This window comes from Ipomoea nil, unplaced genomic scaffold (genome assembly GCF_001879475.1).
Source record: "Ipomoea nil cultivar Tokyo-kokei standard unplaced genomic scaffold, Asagao_1.1 scaffold3264, whole genome shotgun sequence".
Lineage (NCBI taxonomy): Eukaryota > Viridiplantae > Streptophyta > Magnoliopsida > Solanales > Convolvulaceae > Ipomoea > Ipomoea nil.
Genome location: NW_017619692.1, coordinates 15,762 through 26,676, shown reverse-complemented (window position 1 = coordinate 26,676; position 10,915 = coordinate 15,762). Strand labels below are relative to the sequence as shown.

The 10,915-nt window shown below is 38.5% G+C and overlaps 1 long non-coding RNA gene across 1 annotated transcript in view; it reads right to left on the bottom strand.

The window, feature by feature from the left end:
- The window catches only part of LOC109169215, a 17,961-nt gene extending 7,315 nt beyond the window's left edge, over positions 1 to 10,646 (bottom strand). Inside the window, exons 1-2 of the long non-coding RNA XR_002052204.1 lie at positions 10,137 to 10,646; positions 5,075 to 5,080 (exon numbers count right to left, since the gene is read on the bottom strand). This is a non-coding gene — a long non-coding RNA (uncharacterized LOC109169215). The remainder of the gene's footprint in view (positions 1 to 5,074; positions 5,081 to 10,136) is intronic.
- Positions 10,647 to 10,915: the final 269 nt, after the last annotated feature.

The following is a 10,915-nucleotide window of genomic DNA, read 5'->3' as shown; positions in this document are numbered from 1 at the left end:
GAGATCAAAGTTAGATCCCAAGTCAAAGAAGTGCATCTTTTTGGGTTACAAGAAAGGTGTAAAAGGATATAAGTTTTGGGATCCTGCAACCAAAAAGGTGGTGATTAGCAGAGATGCAGCGTTTGATGAGAATTTCATGTTCCAGCCAAAGAAAGAAGATACACTAGTTGATGGTTCTAGCACAGTAGAAGTGGATATGGATCGTGTACCTTTGAGTGAGAAAGCAGTTAATCCACCTACGATTGAGACTCAAGAAATTGCAGATACTACATCTGCAGCAGGTTCGAGTTCAGAAAATTTACAAGATCACAGTTTGGCTAGAGATAGACCAAGACGCCACAATGTCAAACCACCTAGTAGGTATGGGTTTGAGGATATGGTTTCTTTTGCACTTCTTGTTTCTAATAATGATCCAGTTACCTTTCAAGAGGCTGTTTCTAGCCAAGAGAAAGATAAATGGATGGTAGGTATGATTGAGGAGATGGAGTCTTTACATCAGAATCATACTTGGGAGTTAGCTCAACTTCCTCAAGGAAAGAAGGCTATAGGGTGCAAGTGGTCTATAGGAAGAAGCCACCAGTATCAGAAAAAGAAGGGGAAAAGTTTAAGGCTAGGTTAGTTGCGAAGGGGTTTTCTCAACAGAAGGGGATAGATATGATGAGGTTTTCTCTCCTGTTGTTAGACATACTTCTATCAGATTAGTACTTGCTTTGGCTGCCATTTGGGATTTGCATTTGGAACAAATGGATGTGAAAACTGCTTTTCTACATGGTGATCTAGATGAACAAATTTACATGAAGCAACCTGAAGGGTTTGTTAAACCCGGAGGTGAGCACCTGGTTTGTCGATTCAAGAGGTCTTTGTATGGGCTGAAACAGCTCCACGGCAGTGGTACAAGCGGTTTGATGCTTACATGATTCAAACTGGCTATACACGTTATGAGTATGATTGTTGTGTCTATGTTAAAAGCCTTGATGATGGTTCTTTTATTTTTCTCTTACTGTATGTGGATGATATGTTGATTGTTGCTAAGAGTATGGATGATATTACTGCATTGAAAGTTTTGTTGGGTCAGGAATGTGATATGAAAGACTTAGGAGTTGCAAAGAAAATTCTTGGCATGGAAATTCACAGGGATAGAGGTGCAAGAAAGTTGTGGCTAACTCAACAGAGTTATATAGAGAAAATTCTTGACAGGTTTGGGATGAGTAAGTCTAAACCGGTTAGTACCCCTTTGGCTAATCATTTTAACTCTCATCAATAGTGCTTCGTACTCACCACCTCTATCATAGAATTATAATTAACGTGACCTAGTCTACCATGCCACAAAATTGGAAGACTCAAGCAAGTAAACGGAAGTAACTTTACTTTTATTCATAGTAATAGGCATTACATTGAGCTTAAAGAGCCCATCGGTTACATAACCTTTGCCTACAAACATTCCTAACTTAGACAAACAACCTTGTCTGACTCGAACACCATGCGAAAGCCATGCTTGTTCAACAGAGAGCCAGACACAAGATTCTTACTCAGCTCCGGAACATACAGCACGTTATTCAACGTCAGTTCCTTCCCGGAAGTCATCTTCAGAACACCTTGCCCACGCCTTCCACAGCAGACTGAGCAGAGTTTCCCATCCAAAACTTCTCGCCCTCAATGTTCTCAAAGGTGTTGAACATTTCTCGGTTGCAACACAAATGCCTTGTCGTACCAGTATCGATGAACCACTCTCGTGGGTTAGAGTCCACGAGGTTCACCTCGGTCACTATATAGCCGAAAGGCTAATCTCGACCTCCTTCTGACTGCATTCCTCAACCATGTTGGCTTCAGAACTCTTGTTCTTCTTCTTTGGAACTTTGCATTCAGAGGACTTGTGGCCAGACTTGCCACAATTGAAACATTTTCCATGAAATTTCTTCTTGGTAATGCTCATTTCGGACCTAGCTTCTGCTTGTCCTTCTTGTTCTTCTTGGAGCTTTTAGCATGCTCCACAACATTGGCCTTAGCGCCAACAGTGACAGAATTTCTGCCATCATTCGTCCTGTTCCCCTCCTCAATTCGGAGTCGCTGGATCAGGTCCTCCAGGTTCATTTCCTTTCGCTTATGCTTAAGGTAATTCTTGAAGTCCTTCCACCCTGGAGGCAGCAAGTGGATAATAGATCCACTAGGAAGGCTTCACTCAACGTCATGCCTTCGTCACGGTCTTGGAATCAACCATTTGAAGTTAAGGAATCGGCCAACCACAAATTTCTTTGCACAGGCATCCTCACTTCGGTATTTATGATCCAAGGCTTCCCACAGCGCTTTTGCTGTGCCAATCTTGCGATATACATCGTATAACGCATCACATAATCCGTTCAGGATGTAGTTTCGGCATAGGAAGTCCGAATCCTTCCAATAGCCAACTGCCATCACAGGTTGGGCATCCTGTTCCCTTAATTCGGGAACCGTCTCGGTCAAGAATCTCGCCAAGCCGAGAGTTGCCAGTAAACAACATCTTTTGTTGGCACCTTTTTGAAGTTCGATCCACTACCGGTGAACTCCTCCGGTCTTTCGGCCGAACCACTTGGTACCGTAGGTACCGAGTCATGGGAATATATCCCTCGGTGCTCCCACCATCTTGTGAACAAATGTTCACTGGTGTAGCTTGGAATTAGCAACATTATTGTCATTCCCACCATTGTTGTTTTCAACAACATTCTCCTCCCGAGAGCTAGCAAAACTGGATTCTCCATTTCTTCTAGGAAATTAGAGATAAATAACCAACGGGAAACAGAAATAAGGTTTTAAGATTGTTGGGTAGTATGGTTGAAAAAGTCCAAAAAATAATAATCCTACGAAAAGATTAATATTATATGGGAAAGCAGAAAAAACTGGGAAGGAAAAGGTTGAGTGTTTGGGTAAAGGTTTAGCACGAGTTTGAACGTAAGGTTCTTTTCCTTAAAACCTTATTTGCTACCTCCCACAAGTGCTAGGAGCGTTGTAGCCTAGGTTTCCCAGGATAAAACGTGCCACGATTCCTTGTTTAAGCACCTAAACAAGGAACCTGTCGAACAAAGCAAAGCTTAGATCACGGCTGGGGAAAGAAGAGAGTAGAAGCAAAAGTTTTGAAGCAGAAAGCTACTGGAATTCCTTTCGTTTTTCACTGTGTAAAATAGCTACTGCTCTACCTCCCTTTATATAGGGCTATTGGAAGGGATAGCATTCAACATAGCCTTTAATTGGTATTAAACCAATTGTATAACACCTGTAACGGTCACCCACTAAGTAGGATTAAACTCAGAATTTAAAATTGGAATTAAAAACAGTATTAATTCCGTAACAGATGAGTTAATCTGTACAACAGGATGAACTTTCAGGTTTCTGACCGGTTGGGGTGCATGAGAGTACCCACTCTCGTGTTGTGATACAACACGAAAGTACAGCTCTCGTGCTGTGGTGCAATACGAGAGTACACCTCTCGTATTCACCGTTGGACGAGAGTTTTGCTCTCGGTGCACCACAACCTCTCGTGCTCTCTGTAGCACGAGAGTGGTGCTCTCAGTTTCGGCCGAGCCAAGTGACTATAACAGATGGAAAATGATACCGAAGTTTGGCATAACTTAGCCCCGCAGGTGCCGGCGCACGCGAGCTCGGGCTTGATTCAAGCCTTTTAAGCTCTTCTAGTTGGATTTTGATTTGCATCCCCCCGCCCCCCCGCGTGCGCGAGAGAGCCTCTATACTATACAATTCTACAAGCTTGAAATGAGCTCTTGTATATAAGGGGGGCAAATCTTGTTTCCAAACCAATGTGGGACAACGTCCACTACTTTCCCTTCATTTCCCAACTTAAATGGGTCTACTTTGAGAATCAATATCTCATTCAACCATTATCCGTTTTGAGCGTACAATATATCAATCTCTTCGTCTCACTACGAAGAACATGAATCCACTTTGACCCGATCCCAAATCGGAAGTGGAACCCACTAATAATTGTACCACAAAATAGCCACTTAATATGCCATTTTAAGCTAATTTTCCAACACTCATGTGATATGTGGATTCTGATTATGCTGGAGACATGGATAATAGACGTTCTATAATAGGGTATGTTTTTACTCTTGGGGGTGGTCCTGTTTGCTGGAGATCATCAGTTCAGTCTATTGTAGCTTTGTCTACAACTAAAGCAGAATACAAGGCTGTGACTGAGGCAGCTAAAGAGGCTTTGTGGCTTTCAGGTTTGATTAAGGAGTTGGGTATTGAGCAAGATGGAGTTCAATTACACTGTGACAATCAAAGTGCCATTTTCTTAGCTAAAAATCAAGTATACCATGCCAGAACCAAACATATTGATGTAAGGTTTCATAAGGTCAGAGAGTTGGTTGTTTCTGGTGAGATTTTGTTGCAGAAAATTCATACAAGTGAGAATGATTGGTGTCATGATAATGTTTGAGTAATTCATGAAAATATATTCATGGCTGAAAAAGTTAGTCCATGCTAGAAGCATGAAGCATCCAAGAAGTTAGCTCATGCTTGAAGCATCTGAGAAGTTAGCTCATGCTCGAAGCATCCGAGAAGTTAGTTTATGCCTGAAGCACCTGAAAAGTTAATTCATGGCCGCAGTATTTATTGCGTGGCCGAGAAGTATATATACTCCAAAAGTGTCTTTGAGTGCAAAGTTATTTTTGGATGCAAATTATGATGAATGCAAAGTGATTTTACTTTGCTTATTTTCCTTGCTATTTTTACTACTTGAAGGGTCTATTCATAAAGTTTACTTCTCTAAGCTTGCCCTCTGAGCTTAACTTTCTAATCGTACTTTTTGAAATTTTAATTTTCGAATGATATTTACTTCCCGGACTTTATTTTCCGGGGAAGAAGTTTACTTCTTGAAGTTACTTCTTTTAGTTTGCATGCTTATTTATGGAGGTTTTTCTCATTCATACAATCATGACTCTCGTATGCAATTGACTCGATGCTAATTCAAAGTTGAATATTATTTGTTCCATAAGTCCTATATCAATCTCGGAAGGATTGCTATTATCAACAAATTATGATAATCATCTTTTGACTAAATTTAAGATGTCAACAAGACAAATCCCTCTCCGACTATGGCTTAGTGCAATTCTGTGCTGTTTAAGGAGTGGTATACTCCTTTATAAGAATGATCTTTGACTAATGCCATACATGATATGATTAATTTAGATGTTATTGGTTTGGAAGACAGAAGCGAATTATATCATATCAGTTTGTCCGAAACAAATGAGAGAATGAATTATATCATATCAATTTGCCCGAAGCAAACGAAGGAATAAATTATTTCATATCAGTTTGTCCGAAAGAAATGAGGGAGTGAATTATATCATGGAAATTTGCACGAAGCAATTCCCAAACCAGTCAGTGAACTAATGTAAAGTTGAGGATAAGGATTTTTGTGAGATCCTGAAGATCTATTTTATTTGACAAGCTTCCAACTTCCTTATGATTGTTGTGTACCCTTATAATATCATTTGATATGTATGCTTTCATATTTGATTATATGTGTTACTCTTAGATGATTGCATATGTGTTTTGGGTACTTCATATATTGCTATGCACTTTTAAAGGCTTTAAATACCCACATGATTTTATAGTATAGCATGAGCTAGTGCATCGCCTTGGGCAATTATATATTTTCTTGTTGGGGACATCAATTTTATATGTTATTGTTGTTATCACAATCTGGCCTGCTGCATATCATAAGTATTCCCCCTAACACCTAGTACGTGGTATAAAATCAAACATTTTCCATCTGCGTTTTATTCACAATGTGCAGCCTTTTTCCTATATCACCACCATAGCGTACATTGTGGGCATGTATATGTTGATTATGAACTTCCGTCTGATATTTAAATCTTTAGAGCCCATTATAAGGGATCAATATATAATTATGTACGTTGACTGCACACTTTATGAAGATCATTTCACGGCATTAGGGGGAGATAAGAGCTCAAATTTTATAGAATGTTGAGAAATTCTATGAATGATTGATCTTCAATATTTGAATCCACGTACTAGGTTGACTGAACTAGAAGTTCATAAGAAGTAAACTGAACTGGCAAGTTCAGAAGATAATTAATCTGCCAATATATATACTGATAAAAAGAGTGACTTGGTCCCATGTATCTTCCCGAACTTGGACCGTATGTATTTACAATGCTCCTTGACACCAGAAGCGTGGAGACATGTTGGTATAAAAGACAAGAATCCGCGGAAAGCTATATCTAGTAGAAAATTTCGTCACTCTTGAAATCGCTTAAAGAAGCTAAGTATGTCCTGCAGATATTCGTCCAGAAGACATTCGTCTGGAATGCGAAAAATTCCAATAAAATTATATGTGCACCCAAAATCATAATACTATGGATGCGGAACGACCAGATAAAAATATCTTTGGGAAATGGCTAGAGTCTGGTTGAATTAGAAATTGCCATTATTTTATATATATGGGAGAAATTTATGAAAAATATTATAGTTGTCAACAACACAATTGCCTTATAAATTGCTCTTAGTATATGAGAATCTGGATCCAGAGCTAGGCACAGTAGTGGCCTGATTTTTTTATTTTTTTTTTTGTGTATAAAAGGGCAATTAAGGCATATACAGCTCAACTCGCTAAAACTGCATTCTCTTTATAACATGTACACCATTTAATGTTAACCCTGAAGGTTACAAATGGGTGTTTGTACAAAAGAGAATACAAATAATCTGGTGGTATGATATAAAGCGAGACTGGTAGCTTAAGGGTTTACGCAGAGACCCTAAATTGATTTTGATCAAATGTTCTCTCCCATAACAGATGGCATTACGTTCCGCTAATTAACATCATTGGCAGTGAATTATAAATTTAGATATGCAGTTGATGAGTATCATGACCGCAAACTAATTACTGGTCATTAGACACTAATATTTATTTGTAAATCCCTGATGGATTCAACACTTTTGAAATTAGGAAAGTGAAAATGGCAACGAGTATCATTAAACTACTAAAGTCTTTGTATGACTTGAATATTATTGACTGAGTGTTTTCCTCCCGAAGAAGGAATATGCAAATATGTACCATTATGTGTTCGTTAAAGAATTGTTAATGGAGTTATTTGTTTATTATCTCAGTTGGTAATGATGATTTAAATGTTATTGAAACACATAGAGAGCTTGGTGATGTCAGCTCATGTCGAAAGACGAAGTTTTGAAATAAAAGACTTGGAAATCCAAGTATTGTCTCGACCTGAAGATCGAGCTTCTCCTTGAAGAAGTTTTATACACCAGTTAGCTTACTTGAAAAATATCTTGAAGATGTTTTATATAGACAAGTAGTATTTATTTATCACACAAACGGTTGCCCAATAATCTCTTGAAGTAGATAAATGACCATTTAGACATGAAGATTATAATGAGGATATTTAAGGACTGGAAGTCCATTACTTCATTACTTTTGGAGCACTATTATTGAACTAGAAGTTCCATAATCGCATCAGGCTTGATATTGAATTTGCGATGAAATTGCTAGCAACATTTAGTGTTCCCCCCCTACAATGAAAATTGGAATGGTATTTTAACATATCCTTCAGCACCTTCGAGGTACAAAGTTTTTGACGTTTATGTGAGAAACCCATATGTGGTCTTGATGGGCTACTTGAGCACTGGTTCTTTTATTTGATCCCTATGATGCCAAGTCCAAAACTGGTTATGTTATATTTTTAACCCCAATGCCCCATATGAGGACAAATAAGATTGTGTTGCACAAGCAAGTAATAATTTTTTTAAGGGGAACCTTACAAAACATGTTGCACCTAAGTCCTTCTACACACACGAACTCTAGAAGAGTTGTAAAATTCTTGTTGAGAATGTTTGCCTCACTGAACAATCTTGCATATATGTTCACTATGTCTCTGCCTAAAATTGGGATGCGTAGGCTTAGAAGAATGTTATCTTCAGGGGGAGCGACAACCCCTAGCTGTGCTAAAATGGAAAATCTAGAGGACTTTTGATATCTTGAAGATTATGCTACGAAAGCATATGGTTGTACTTTTTTTCCCTTAGCTAAGTTTTTCCCACTGGGTTTTCTCAAGCTAAGGTTTTTTCCCTTAGCTAAGTTTCCCCCCAGGGTTTTCTCAAGCTAAGGTTTTTAATGAGGCAACCGATGTCGGTGCACTTGAGTGAATAGTCCTGAAGACTCTTGAAATCTTGGAGATTATGCCCAGAAGGCTTATGGTTGTACTCTTTTCCTTGGCTAGCTAAGTTTTTTCCCACTGGATTTTTTCTTAGGCTAAGGTTTTTAATGAGGCAACCGATGCAACACATGGATCAACATACTTCGTGTACTCTTTTCCTCGTCTAGGTTTTTCTAGCGAGGTTTTTAACGAGGCATGAGTATAATTATTTAATGGCCAAGGGGAAGTGTTATAAATATTTTATTATTATGACCATTAAACTTGTGACCTTTTGTTAGCCTTTACTTATTTCATTACTTATGTTAAAGGATGTGAAAGGTTGTAATCATCCCTATAAATTGAGGGTGAAAGCTTAATGAAAAGATAGTCTCATGTGATTGTGTTCTATACATTGTGTTCTTCCTCCCCTTTTACTTATCTATTCTATATACTCATATACATACAATCTCCAAGCATTACCGTGCAAACATCACGCGAGAACCAACGAGTTGATAGGGCGAATTACAACAGAAAAAATGTATTCTATAATTCTATTGAAGCATATTCCTAATTTACCTGTTCCATCATATCAACTTCAACTAGATAATGAGACTCAGGAGAGGGTTTACTAGTTTTGTGTAATTTACTAGCTATTATACATAAATAAAATTTATTGTGCATATACCTTTAATTAGTGGTCGTGCATTTTTCTTATAGAATAGTGAGACCATGCAATCCATATCTAGCCAATTCGATAAAAAAATTGGAAAATTACTTTGACAACATGATATTCTGTATATACTAACAAAAAAATTATTTTTCTTTTAAAATGGTTTTTTGTTTTTTAATAATTCGTAGGCGGTCCCTTATTTTCACCTTAATTACGATTGTAGGTGGAAATAAGTCGATAAATTAAAATAAATAATATATATATATATATCAACAAAAATAGGGATTTATAATTTTAGCAAAAATAATGTGAGAAATAAATACTTCAATTCGTATCATGTGAGAAATACTAATCCAACAATTGTTTGCACATGAAGTTCAGCAAGAATCCCAAAAATGGGCATTATATTGTTTTCTCAAACCTTTAGCTTCAAATAAACTAAAGGGATTGCCTCGCCCCCTTGCAAAGTTACATATCCCCCTTGCAAAGTTACATATCCGTAGTGTAATGGACAACCTTACTAATATATAAAAATGAAATATTAATCCTGTGAATTGAAGCACTCATTTTTCCCAAGCATATCAGACCACGCTTGTCAACTACTCCAAAGAAAACACATTGTCCATGGTCCCGTACATTCTAACTTCTTCTGGAAATTCCTCAACTCCACCCAAATCAAATTGTCTCCAAACCTCAGTGTTCAAATTACAAATCAAAATGGAAAGCCGTTCACTATTCATAAATAACAACACAATCTCCCCATCATGATTTGTAGTATGACGCAGGAATGTGCTCCTAAGTCCCTCTTCTAATGGAATGGTCATAGTAATGTTCTCCCAGCATTCCTTAGATTTCTCCCAAGTCCAAACATCCATGTAGAATTCTCTTGGGCGAACACGAACCATAGCCAGTCGACCTCCATCAACTTGTAGCAAATGCAAAATTTTGGTTAAGAAAGTGATTTTTTTCCCAAGCTGAAGATAAAACTACATAATATTCCCATAATGATGATAGTTCAGTTGGAAATGGTATCAAAAAATAAGTCTCAGACCCAACTTCAAATGCTACTATGTGGAAGCTAGGACAATCAACTTTAGTGAGCCAATTATAGAAATAGATAACGCCGTCAATGTAGACACTAGTATCATAGCAGAAGTTAAAGCAGGCATAGTCATCAAAGGGGTAGAAGGGGTAGGAAAAGGGGTAGTTGATCTCCCTCCATGATTTGTCCACTCCCACAGTCAAAACCCAATGCTTATACTCGAAGCGGATGGGCGTGCTGCCTCGATCAATCATACAGGCTGACATCAAAACCTTGTATCTTTTAGATTGTGAATCAAACCCCAACTGTGCACAGGATAAAGATGGATGGGGGAAGTGGAATTGGATTGTCGGAAGGGAAATACGTTGTCCCGTGCAAACGTTGCAAACAACGACGTCTCCATTGGGTCTGGACATACAAATCAGGCCATCCGAGGAGGAGTGTAGACAGCCTTCCAGAAATGGTTCAGCGTCCAAGTAGCCGAGACGGTTGGCTTGGAGCATTCCCGGCTGCCCTTGGCTGAAATTTATGGTGTAATACACATGGGAGGAACGGGAGGAGAGCCGCTTTGGCTGTATGATAGCGATGAGGATGCCCGCCCTAGTGGGAAGTGTCAAGGACAAGCTGCGATGCAGAACGCCAAAGCCATGGTCGGCTATGAGAGCGCAAAAGAATTTAGAAACGCACCTGAATCGTACTAGCGATTTAGCGGGGAGCTTGGAGAGGATTCCGACGAGAATATCTTGGGGAAGAAGAAGAGGTTGCGTCTTCTCCGATGCGCCGCCCATCGTATCCTACAAGCTGATCGAAGGTTTGCAGGAGTTTTAGGGATTTTCAAGAATGAGTTGAGTTGTATTTAAGGTAAAATTGTATTCTCCCTCTCCTCCTGATTGCGAATTTTATGCAACTAACCATTGTTGGACTCTAAATTTAAGATTTCATAATTAAATGAGGGATTAGAGCAAAAAGAAATTAATTCTATATATACTAGTATTTTCGCCTATGCGTTGCACGGAATGAATTTGTTAAAATATT